The sequence below is a fragment of the Prionailurus viverrinus genome, chromosome B4 (assembly GCF_022837055.1).
Source record: "Prionailurus viverrinus isolate Anna chromosome B4, UM_Priviv_1.0, whole genome shotgun sequence".
NCBI classification, from domain to species: Eukaryota; Metazoa; Chordata; class Mammalia; order Carnivora; family Felidae; genus Prionailurus; species Prionailurus viverrinus.
Window position 1 is genome coordinate 30,510,356 of NC_062567.1, and position 12,882 is coordinate 30,523,237.

A 12,882-nucleotide genomic window follows, 5' to 3' on the forward strand; every position below is an offset into this window, starting at 1 on the left:
GATGGGAAAGAGCACTTCATAGTATGCAAAATGGAAATAAAAGGATAGCTTTTAATAGATAATTTAGATATATTAAGTTTTGTAAAAATAAATCCCCTCTTTTTGATCTGCAAATTAGACCTCGACTAATTCTTGAAATCATAAACAATTTTTTAAAAATAATCATTGTTTTAAATAAAAATTTTTAAGTAAAGCAAAACCTAAATACAAAGAAGTGTATAAACTATTAGTGTGAAGCTCAAATAATTTTTACAAAGTGGCACACCTATGCAAGCAGCACAGATTATGATATAACATTAAGCTCCCTCTCCTTCCCACCCAGCTTCAGTCTCTGCCTCACTCCAAAGCTATATCCTGATTTCTAATACCACAGGTTTGTTTTGCTTGATTTAAATTTCATAAAAATGGAAACATATGGCAGTACTCTCTCATACCTGACTTCTTTCACTAAACATTTTGTTTGTAAAATACTTGATTCATTTTTATGTCTATATGATATCCTATGTGACTAAGGTTTATCTATTGTCCTCTTAATAAATATTTGGAGTTTCTCATTTCAGGTTGACACTAATAGCCCTTCCATGGTTATGGTTTTAGTATATTTTTTGCTGAAAATATACACACTTTTTTTTGGACATATTCCTTAGACTACTATGGGACTAATTTCTGGGTTAGGACATATTTAGTAGATATTTCCAGTAGTTACCCAAAATTGCACTCCTACAAAAAGTATATGTGAATTTCAGTTACTCCACCTCTAAATCAACATATTGTATGATTTTTTGAAAAATATTTTACACTCTGATGATAATACAGATATATCATATTTGAATTTACATTTTCTAGTAACTAATAAAATTGAGTATTTTTAAAATATACACTGGTTATTTAAATACCCTATTTATTAAGACTTCCTCAAATCCTTTGTCTGTATTTCCATTTAATTGCCTATTTCTTATTAATACTTTAGATATTCAAGATATATAAATAAAATATCTTCTCACATTCTCTAGCTTGCATATTCATTATCCTAATAGTGCCTTTGATGAACAAAAATTCTCAATTTAATATATTCCTATTTGTCAAATTTGTCCTGATATTGTTAGATTTTTTATGTTCTCTTTAGAACTATTAAAAAATACTAGAAAAAAAGTTATATATATATATGTATATGTATATATATGAAGATGTTTAGGTTTTAGTCTGTGTAGTACTACATCCACTGTTATAAGTTTGGCATATATATAATTTGATCAGGGCAATGTGCATTGAAAAAAGTCACATTTCCATATAATTATGAATTAAATATGAATTCCTCTAGGGCTCAGCCTAGCAGGATATAAGTAAGTTCAATGGCAGCCATTTTAGTTTTTTTTCTCATCAACTGCATATAATCATATACGAATTCTGGGTTTAAGAGGTGTCAGGGAAAGACCATTAGTGGTACAGCCATGGTACAGTCCATAGGAGGTATAGTGCAAAGGAGACTGTCTTTGCTTTTGTTTTACTTATATAGGAAGTGTGATGGAGTGCTAGGTTCAGCTAACTGTACTTGGGTGCTATTGTTCAAGAAAGACACTCTCATCTCATCTGGTTAAGACATTAACCTCTGCTACCTTGCTGCTAGTCTCTCTCTACTCTCAAGAAAAGGTTAAAAGGATGAGCACTGGGTGTTGTATGGACACTTATTTGACAATAAATTTCATATAAAAAAAAAGTATCTCAAATCTAGTTGGCTTCACCTTGGCCAAAGTGCTTTCCTTCATAATCATGTATTTTGAGATGAGACATCACCTCCTTCAAAAGATGTTAAGACACTGGTTAAAGAGAGGTTGACCTTTCTTCCAGAGTGATAGTGGATAATGAAGATAGTAACACAACTTATTTTTTTCTTACTAATATATGCCATTATAAAAGAAAATTCAAAGTATGAAAAGATTCTAAACTCATAGTATTTAGATATTCACAAGTAAATATTCAGGATCTAAAGTTTGTTGATTCTTTCAAAAGAAATGATATCCAATATTAGAAAGCTAATATATTAATAAAATATATTTGATATATAAAATGCAAAGCATAAAATCAGATTCTCTTTCTCCTTCCCCTGATCATGGCTATCACCTTTAGTAAAATAATTTTTTCGAGTTAATTAAAGAAATCTTCTCAGAGTATTTACGTATCTTTTTTTAAATACTTGCCAGGCAAATATTGAATTGGAAAATATAATGGTATTTTGACTTTAACTTTAAAAAATTTAGTTCCTATGTGTTTGTCTTTTTGTTTTATTTTTGTGTGTTTTTTGTTTATTTTTAAATGTTTATTTATTTATTTTTGAGAGGGGGGGGTGGCAGGGGAGAGAAAGCAGGGAAGGGTTAGAGAGGAAGAGGGAGACAGAGAATAAAAACAGACTTTAGGTAAGCAGGTTCTAGGCCCGAGCGGTTAGCACAGAGCCTGACGTGGGACTTGAACTCATTAACTGTGATATCAGGACCTGAGCTGAAGTCAGACCTTTAAATGACTGAGCAACCTAGGCACCCCTTCTATGTGTATGTCTTAAAAATAGGAGACTTTCTTAAAGTTACAGGATGGGATGAAGTAATGCCTGATATGCTCATTCTTTATTACATGACCATATGGAAGTTATGGTCATAAGCAATAGATTATTATGATTTTCCTTAAGAGAAAAAAATATAATTTGACTGAAGTCTTGGTGTTGGTAGGTTAATAGCTTTCCATTACTGTGTGTTCTCTATATTACTCATGGCTTTAACTCCCTGGGTTCTTGCTTAGATAATTTTACCTACCACATGACTCAGATAATTTTATCCCCCATCCCTGACACCTTCAAATGATTATTTTTAGAAAATATCATTAGGTTATCTTAAACATAATGTTCTTTTCTAGAAGAACTTGAACTTTTTAAAAACTTAACTTGATAAATAAATTAAACCTAATTTGACAGGGCTTATAAATAAGATATACAATAGGACAGAAATGAAAACTCCACAAATATACAGAAAAAATGATATATTTTTTAGAAATAGTTTCTAGGGTGAAAGTGTAAAGCCATAATATCCTTTGACTTTCCCTTTCCTTAAGCCATTTGTTATTTTTGACAAATAGTAACAGGTTTTTAACTTTTTATTTAAATTCCAGTTAGTTAACATACAGTGTAATGTTAGTTTCAGGTGGACAATTTAATGATTCAACACTTACACACAACACAAGGTGCTCATTACAACAAATGCATATGACAGTAAAAAGTGATCTCTTGCAGTTCTCATGTATTTTTCATCATGTTTAGTGCCATACCATAAACTGTGAATGACAACATGAGACCCATATAAAGTGTCACTATGATGCTGTAAGTGTTCCCAAAAAGCAGACAAGTCAAAGCATTATAAGAAAAAGTTGAATTGCTTGGTGCGTACTGTACATTGAGTTCTGCAGCTGGAGTTACCTACCATTTGAACATAAATGAATCCAGCATAAAGATCATTGCAAAAAAAGAAAAAGAAATTCACGAAACTGTCACCGCAGCTCTGCCAGCAGATGTGAAAATCTTGCACTTTTCATGAAATACTATTTTATCTTGTATTAAAAATGAAGCTTCTATGTGGGTACAAGATTGCTATAAAGAAGGCATACCTTCTGTGATTTGAGAAAAATCAAAGTTATATGACAACTTAAACAAAAAGCAAGGTGAAGGATCTAGGGCTGGAGAATTTGATGCCAGCAAAAGATGGTTTGATAATTTTAGAAAGAGGTTTGGCTTAAAAAAATGCCAAGATAACTGGAGAAACAACTTCTGTCAACCAAGAGGCAACAGATGAGTTCCCAGATGCCATTAAGAAAGTCATTGAGGGGGAAGAATCTCTGCCTGAAGAGGTTTTTAATGTAAATTAGAGTGCCCTCTACTTGAAAAAGGTGCCACAACATTTATTAGTAAAGAAGAAAAGTGACCACTAGGATTTAAGAGAGGAAGGGATAAGCTAACTGTACTGTTTTGTTCAAATGCAGTCAGGTTTATAACCAGGACTTCCCTTATATATGAAGCTGGTAAACCCTGAGTCTTAAAGAGAAAAAATAAACACCAGCTGCCAGTCTTTTGGTTGTACACCAAGAAGGCCTGGACAATAATAACCCATTTTCAGGGTTGATTCCATTCATGTTTTGTCTTAAGTTAGGAAGTTCCTTGCCAGTAAGGGACAGTCTTTTAAAGTTCTTTTGTTATTGAACAATGCCCCTGGCCACCCAGAACCCCATGAGTTCAGCACTGAAGGAATAGAAGTAGTCTATTTGCCCCAAATACAGTGTCTCTAATTTAACCTCTAGATGGAGAAGCCCATAAGGACCTTTAAGGCTTATTATACATGGTGTTCTATGAAAAGGATTACCAATGCTATGGGAGAGAACCCTGATAAAGAAAACATCACAAAAATCAGGAAGAATTACACCATTTGAAATGCTATCATTGTTATAGAAAAAGCCTTGAAAGCCATCAAGCCTAAAGTAATAAATTCCTGCTGGAGAAAACTTTGTGCAGATGTTGTGCACAGTATCTACAGTCTTTTGTGTCATATAATAGACTTAACAGGATTTACAAAAGATCCAGTTAAGGGAATAATAAAAGAAATTGTGGATATGGCATAAAAGGTGAGGAATGAAGTGTTTCAAGATATGGATCTTGGAGAAATTCAAGAGCTAACAGACACCACACCAGAGGAATTAACAAATGACTTGATGGAGATAAGTGCATCTGATCCAGCGCCAGAAAATGATCAAGATGTAGATGAAGCTGCCAGAAAAGAAATTGACAGTAGACAATGTGGCAAAAGGTTCTCATTATTCAAGAATGCTTTTGCCTTTTTTTTTTTTTTACAACATGGACACTTCTATAATACAGGCAATGAAACTAAAGCAAATTGGAGAATAAGGATTGGTATGGTATTTCATTTTTAGAGAAATGAAAAAGCAAAACAATGTATGACAGAAATTGCAATATGTTTCTGCAAAGTTACACAAAATACCTGCCTTTTCTTCCTCCCTTTTCCACCTCCTCTACATCTTCTCCCTCTGCCACCCTTGAGACAAGAACAACTTCTTCTCATTCTTCTCTTCAGCCTACAATATGAAGATGAGTAAAATGATGATCCCCTTTCACTTAAGGAATAGTAAATAATCATTATTCTGTACAGTTTAAAAGCCTATCTCTTGTGTATGTGTGTGTGTTTCTGTGAAAATCTAAAAGCTATATGATAAGAACTGAGACTGTTTTTCTATCATTGTCATCATCATTTCCTAAATATTCATTGTGTGGAACATCATGTGTAAGACTTGAATGGAAGTGGATAGCCTATCTTTACATAGACATGAGAGATATTTATCATAAGATTACTAACATGTTAGTTTTCTTACTATTTTATAACTGTTTTTTGTTATGAAACTTATTGTCAAATTGGTTTCCATACAACACCCAGTGTTCATCCCAACTGGTGCCCTCAATACCCATCACCCACCCACCTCTCCCTCCCACCCCCCATAAACCCTCAGTTTGTTCTCAGTTTTAGGACTCTCTTATGTTTTGGCTCCCTCCCTCTCTAACCATTTTTTTTACTTCCCCTCCCCCATGGTCTTCTGTTAAGTTTCTCAGGGTCCACATAGGAGTGAAAACATATGGAATCTGTTCTTCTCTGTATGACTTATTTCACTTAGCATCACACTCTCCAGTTCCATCCATGTTGCTACAAAAGGCCATATTTCATTCTTTCTCATTGCCACGTAGTATCCATTGTGTACAAACCACAATTTCTTTATCCATTCATCAGTTGATGGATATTTAAGCTCTTTCCATAATTTGGCTATTGTTGAGAGTGCTGCTATAAACATTGGGGTACAAGTGCCCCTATGCATCAGTACTCCTGTAAATTACTCCTTGGGTAAATTCCTAGCAGTGCTATTGCTGGGTCATAGGGTAGGTCTATTTTTAATTTTCTGAGAAACCTCCACACTGTTTTCCAGAGTGGCTGCACCAGTTTGCATTCCCACCAACAGTGCAAGAGGGTTCCCGTTTCTCCACATCCTCTCCAGCATCCATAGTCTCCTGTTTTGTTCATTTTAGTCACTCTGACTGGCGTGAGGTGATATCTGAGTGTGGTGTTGATTTGTATTTCCCTGATGAGGAGCGACGTTGAGCATCTTTTCATGTGCCTGTTGGCCACCTGGATGTCTTCTTTAGAGAAGTGTCTATTCGTGTTTTCTGCCCATTTCTTCACTGGATTGTTTGTTTTTCGGGTGTGGAGTTTGGTGAGTTCTTTATAGATTTTGGATACTAGCTCTTTGTCCAATATGTCATTTGCAAATATTTTTTCCCATTCCGTTGGTTGCCTTTTAGTTTTGTTGATTGTTTCCTTTGCTGTGCAGAAGCTTTTTATCTTGATGAGGTCCTAATAGTTCATTTTGCTTTTAATTCCCTTGCCTTTGGGGATGTGTCAAGTAAGAAATTGCTGCAGCTGAGGTCAGAGAGGTTTTTCCCTGCTTTCTCCTCTAGGGTTTTGATGGTTTCATGTCTCACATTCAGGTCCTTTATCCATTTTGAGTTTGTTTTTGTGAATGGTGTAAGAAAGTGCTCTAGTTTCATCCTTCTGCATGTTGCTGTCCAGTTCTGTCAGCACTATTTGTTAAAAAGACTGTCTTTTTTTCCATTGGATACTCTTTCCTGCTTTGTCAAAGATTGGTTGGCCATACGTTTGTGGGTCCAATTCTGGAGTCTCTATTCTATTCCATTTGTCTATGTGTCTGTTTTTGTGCCATTACCATCCTGTCTTGATAATCGTAGCTTTGTAGTAGAGGCTAAAGTCTTGGATTATGATGCCTCCCTCTTTGGTCTTCTTCAATATTACTTTGGCTCTTTGGGGTCTTCTGTGGTTCCATACAAATTTTAGGTTTGTTTATTCTGTATTTAAGAAGCATGCTGGTGCAATTTGGTTTGGAGTGCATTGAATGTGTAGATAGTTTTGGGTACTATTGACATTTTAACAATATTTATTCTTCCAATCCATGAGCACGGAATGTTTTTCCAATTCTTTATATCTTCTTCAATTTCCTTCATAAGCTTTCTATAGTTTTCAGCATACAGATCTTTTACATCTTTGTTCAGGTTTATTCCCAGGTATTTTATGCTTCTTGGTGCAATTGTGAATGGGATCAGTTTCTTTATTTGTCTTTCTGTTGCTTCATTATGGTGTATAAGAATGCAACTGATTTCTGTACATTGATTTTGTATCCTGCAACTTTGCTGAATTCCTGTATCAGTTCTAGCAGACTTTTGGTGGAGTCTATCGGATTTTCCATGTATAGTATCATGTCATCTGCAAAAAGTGAGAGCTTAACTTCATCTTTGCCATTTTTGATGCCTTTGATTTCCTTTTGTTGTCTGATTGCTGATGCTAGAACTTCCAACATTATGTTAAACAGCAGAGGTGAGAGTGGACATCCCTGTCATGTTCCTGATCTCAGGGAGAAAGCTCTCAGTTTTTCCCCATTGAGGGTGATATTAGCTGTGGGCTTTTCATAAATGGCTTTTATGATGTTTAAGTATGTTCCTTCTATCCCGACTTTCTAGAGGGTTTTTATTAAGAAAGGATGCTGAATGTTGTCAAATGCTTTTTCTGCATCGATTGACAGGATCATATTGTTCTTATCTTTTCTTTTATTAATGTGATGTATCACATTGATTGATTTGCGAATGTTGAACCAGTCCTGCGGCCTAGGAATGAATCCCACTTGATCATGGTGAATAATTCTTTTTATATGCTGTTGAATTCAATTTGCTAGTATCTTGTTGAGAATTTTTGCATCCATATTCATCAGGAATATTGGCCTGTAGTTCTCTTTTTTTGCTGGGTCTCTGTCTATTTGGGGAATCAAAGTAATGCTGGCTTCATAGAATGAAGTAACTCCAAACATTTTTGGGGGGAGGAGTAGAAACAATTATCATTGCTGGATTCTTAAACAGTAGTTTCAGTAATTGTCTGGTAAAAATAAATATATGTTGTGAAAAGAAAGAAAGGGAAGGGAAGGGAAGGGAAAAAAGGAAGAAAGAAAGGAAAAAAGAAAGAAAGAAAGAAAGAAAGAAAGAAAGAAAGAGAAGGGAAGGGAAGGGAAGGAAGGAAGGAAAAAAAGGTAGAAAGTGAGAGGTATTTGAATATTTGGATTTTCTATATACATAGATTAAATTTACTAAATAATCTGTCTCTTCTTTATATTTCCCATAGAAATAAAAATTTAACCTTTGTGTAAATATTTGTACAACTGAGAGCCTCTCTAGACTGCTTCCTCTGTCCTAACAGAAGTCAAGTATATTCCTGAAATGAAAAATATATACTATTAAAATAAAAATGTTTATTTAGACACAGAACACAGTGTTTGGGGATAATATAATGAAAAATGGCTGTTTCAAAATGAAGTAACTATGAGAATTAAATCCATAAAATAAAATGTATATATTTAAGATGAAAATTAAATAGTATTGTAAGAGGATTTTCTGGCAAAAAGGAAGATTTAAAATGTTAACCTGAGTATACACAAAGCAATAAAACTGATTTGCCACATACAACTATTTTGAAATATAAACTGACTTAGTAGAGACAAAAGAATCTAAAAAAAAACAATAAAGTCTTGTAATAAGCTTTAAAATAGGAATAAACAGTGAACTCACAAATTACTGTCTTACAAATCAGACATTTATATTTTTTTTTAAATAAGAGAACAAATATTAACAAGATATTTCTGAACATTTTGCGAACAATGGAATTCTTATCTGCATACAGAGAAATAAAAACCTTAGCTTATAAAAAATAACCTATTACATAAAGAAGAAGGCATATTAAATAGGAAAAATAAACACATAAATGAAATACAGTCTTGGATATTTACAAAACACATTTTCCCTAGGAATACAAAACTTAAACTTCTTTTTTTGTTTTCATTTCAAGTTTTTTTGTTTCCAGTTTAGAGAACATACAACCCTCAGTATGTTCTCTACAATTAAAAGCCTGCTTTATGATTTCCCTCTCTCTTTCCTTTCCCCTATGTTTTTCTGTTTCATTTGTTAAATTCCACATATGAGTGAAATCATGTGGTATTTGTCTCTCTCCAACTGACTTATTTCACTTAGCATAATATACAGTGACTCCACCCACATCTTTGCAACTGGCAAGATTTTATTCTTGTTTATGGATGAGCAATATTCCACTATATCATCAACTAATCTTTGACAAAGCAGGAAAGAATATCCAATGGAAAAAAAGTTTCTTCAACAAATGTTAATGGGAAAACTGTACAGTAACATGCAGAAGAATGAAACTGGACCACTTTCTTATACCATACAGAAAAATAAATTCAAAAGGGATGAAAGACCTAAATGTGAGACACAAAACCATCAAAATCTTAGAGGATAACACAGGCAGCAACCTTTTTGACATCAGTCACAGAAACTTCTTACTGAATACGTCTCCCGAGGCAAGGGAAACAAAAGCAAACATGAACTATTGGGACTTTACCAAAATAATGAGCTTCTGCACAGCAAAGGACACACTTAACAAAACTAAAAGGCAACTTTCAGAATGATAGAAGATACTTACAAATGACATATCTGATATAGGGCTGTTCTTCAAAATCTATAAATAAGTTAGCAGACTCAACACTCAAAAACAAATGATCCAATTAAAAAATGGGCAGAAGACATGGATAGACGTCTTTCCAAAGAAGACCTACAGATGGCTAACAGATACACAAAAAGATGCTCAACATCACTCATCATAGGGAAATACAAATCAAAACTACAATGAGATATCACTGCACACCTCTCAAAATGGTTACAATTAACAACATAGGAAACAACAGATGCTGTCAAGGATACAGAGAAAGGGGAACCCTCTTACACTGTTGGTGGGAATGAAAACTGGTGCAACCACTCTGGAAAACTTGTTCTTTAATATGTTCTGGGTCTCCATAGCTTTGTGAAGGAAAGTTTTGTTTGTTTGTTTTAATTTTTTTATATATATTTTTGCTTTTTTAAAAAAATATTTATTTAAATTCAAATTAGTTAACATACAGCATAGTATTGGTTTCAGGAGTAGAACCCAGTGATTCATCACTTACATATAACACCCAGTGCTCATTGAAACAAGTATCCTCCTCAATGCCCATCACCCATTTAGCTCATCACCTCACCTACCCCCCCCCGCCGCTCCAGCACAGCTCAGATTGTTCTCTATATTTAAGATCTCTTATGGTTTGCCTCCCTCTATGTTTTTATCTTATTTTTCCATTCCTTCTCCTATGCTAAGGAAAATATTTGTTTTACATTCTATTTACAGGAAACACTTAGGACATCTGATACCTACATTATGTTTAAGTAAGTTTTATCTATTCATTAACCTATGAGGCATAGGCATTCCTTCTTCTAAACATTCAGGTTCTTTCTATTCAAAAATGTCTCCTTCATGGAGTTGCTAGAACCATCCTGAGTCACTACATTCTACCCCTCACATCATCTCCCTTTGTAATCTGTATGTACAAATTTGATCTATTGTGCTTTATTTCATATTCTATGAATGAATATACCATAAAAAGTTTAAAGTCTATATCATAGTTTCTTTGCCTGTGACTTCTGTACAGATGCAATACTCAGTAGGCAAAAAGAATTTAAAGTGTATAGAAGTTTAATGGATGACATGGTAAAATTTACTAAAATTGAAAAAAAATTTTCTAAATCATTGATTCCTACCTAGTGAATCACAGGCTTTTCACCGAAATCATTATTAATACTACTTGGTATTTAACACACATTGTGAGAAGATTGAATTCGCATGAATCCCTGTGTGCTGTTCCCAAACCCAGTTAAAAAAATATTCAAACAGCATAAAAATCATGGAGATAATTCTTCATGTGGCAATTGTAGTACTAACAATAGAGTTGAATAGAAGAAAAAATATATTTTTTTGAGCTTAGCTGATAAGGAGTACAGAAAAAGTGCCTAACAGTATCAAGAGCTTCCTTCACCTCTTAGTCCATGCCTATACATATATCTCAGACTCTTCTTTCCTGCAACTCAGGAGAGGCTGCAACTCTTCTGTTCAAGGTATGTCCTTCAACCTTTACTATTGAAATGATTCCTGTTATTTTCAAAGATTTTGATCCACTAATACTCATTTGCCCATAAATTTTAAGTCATTCCTTTTTACAGACTTTAAGTCAATAAAAATATCATTAGAAAAATTATCTACACTTGTCCTGCTGCTTCCCCTTTACTTCTGTCTTTATCCTAGCCTATTTAGGATTTTATAACTGCAGGATTCTAAACTGCCTGTCTAGCATCACTAGAAACATTCAGTTGATAATCCCAAGCTTTATTTTCAGTTCTTATCTTCCTTAAGTTTAATGTAGCATTTTAAAAGTAAATATTTATTAAAATATAACACACCTATAGAAAATTGCATGAATCACAGGTATATAGGCTAAATGAGTTGTGGGGTTTTTTTTAATTTTTTTTAATGTTTATTTATTTTTGAGACAGAGAGAGACAGAGCATGAATGGGGGAGGGGCAGAGAGAGAGAAGAATCAGAAGCAGGCTCCAGGCTCTGAGCCATCAGCCCAGAGCCTGACGCGGGGCTCGAAGAACTCACGAACCGTGAGATCGTGACCTGAGCTGAAGTCGGACGCTCAACCGACTGAGCCACCCAGGCGCCCCAATGAGTTTTTTTATATAGTATAAGCTACCTCTTTCTTCCTTCCTTCTTCCTCATTCCTTCTTTCCTTCCTTCCTAACTCCCTTTTTTCCCTTCATTTCTCTTTTCTTCTCTCTCTGTTTTTTTAATTCTCTTATTTTGGAATCCCCCTTCATAGTTCTTTCTCTCTTATCCTTTCTTTTCAGCTTCTATTGCTGTTTCCTTTCCATATTTTTGCTACCTAGGTGTTTGCCTTCAGATTCTATCTTTGGATCTTTTTCATAAAAACCTAAGTATTCTTCAGAGTGATTTTATCTATTTCCATAACTCTAATTAAATCTAATTACCATTTCCATAACTCTAATTTCCATAACTCTCTCCAGTTTGATGTTTCATAAATACCTCAGACATAACATAGCAAAACTAACAACATAAAGCTATGAGTTCTAGAAGACTGCTTGTGTTAAAGTCCTAGAATTTTACTGACTAGATATGTGACCTTGGACAGGTCATTTGATATCAATGTTTTCCTTTTTATTATGAAGACACATCATGTATATTTTCTTGTGGCTAATATAGCAGATTGCCCCAAAATTGGCAGCTTAAAATAAACAGAAATTTATTTTCTCATAGATCTAGAGGCCAGAAGTCCAAAATCAGTATCATTGGAACAAAATAAGATGTCAATATGGCTTCATTCCTTCCAGAGACTTTATGAGAAAAATTGCTGTTTGTTTCTTTCAGTTTCTGCTGATTGCTGGCATTCCTTAACTTGTGACCACATCACTCCAATCTCTGCCCCCATGGTCACACTGGCTCCCTCTGTCTGTACAAATGTCCTCTGCCTCTCTTTTATAAGGATAAATTAGATGGCATTTGGGACCCACCAGAATAATCAGGATAATCTCCCCATTTAAAATCCTTAAATTAATCACATCTCCAAAGAATCATTTTCAAAATAAGGTAATATCCATAGATTCTGGTGATTAAGACATGATACCCTTGTGGGGGCCATTATCCTAAATATTTCATACTTCTTTTTTTAATGATTATAAAACTGAGTTTATTTTGTTTTTATTTCAAGGTCATTATTCACCCTACTCTAAATGATAATAGTAATTATCTCATGGAGTTGTCATGTGGTTAAAA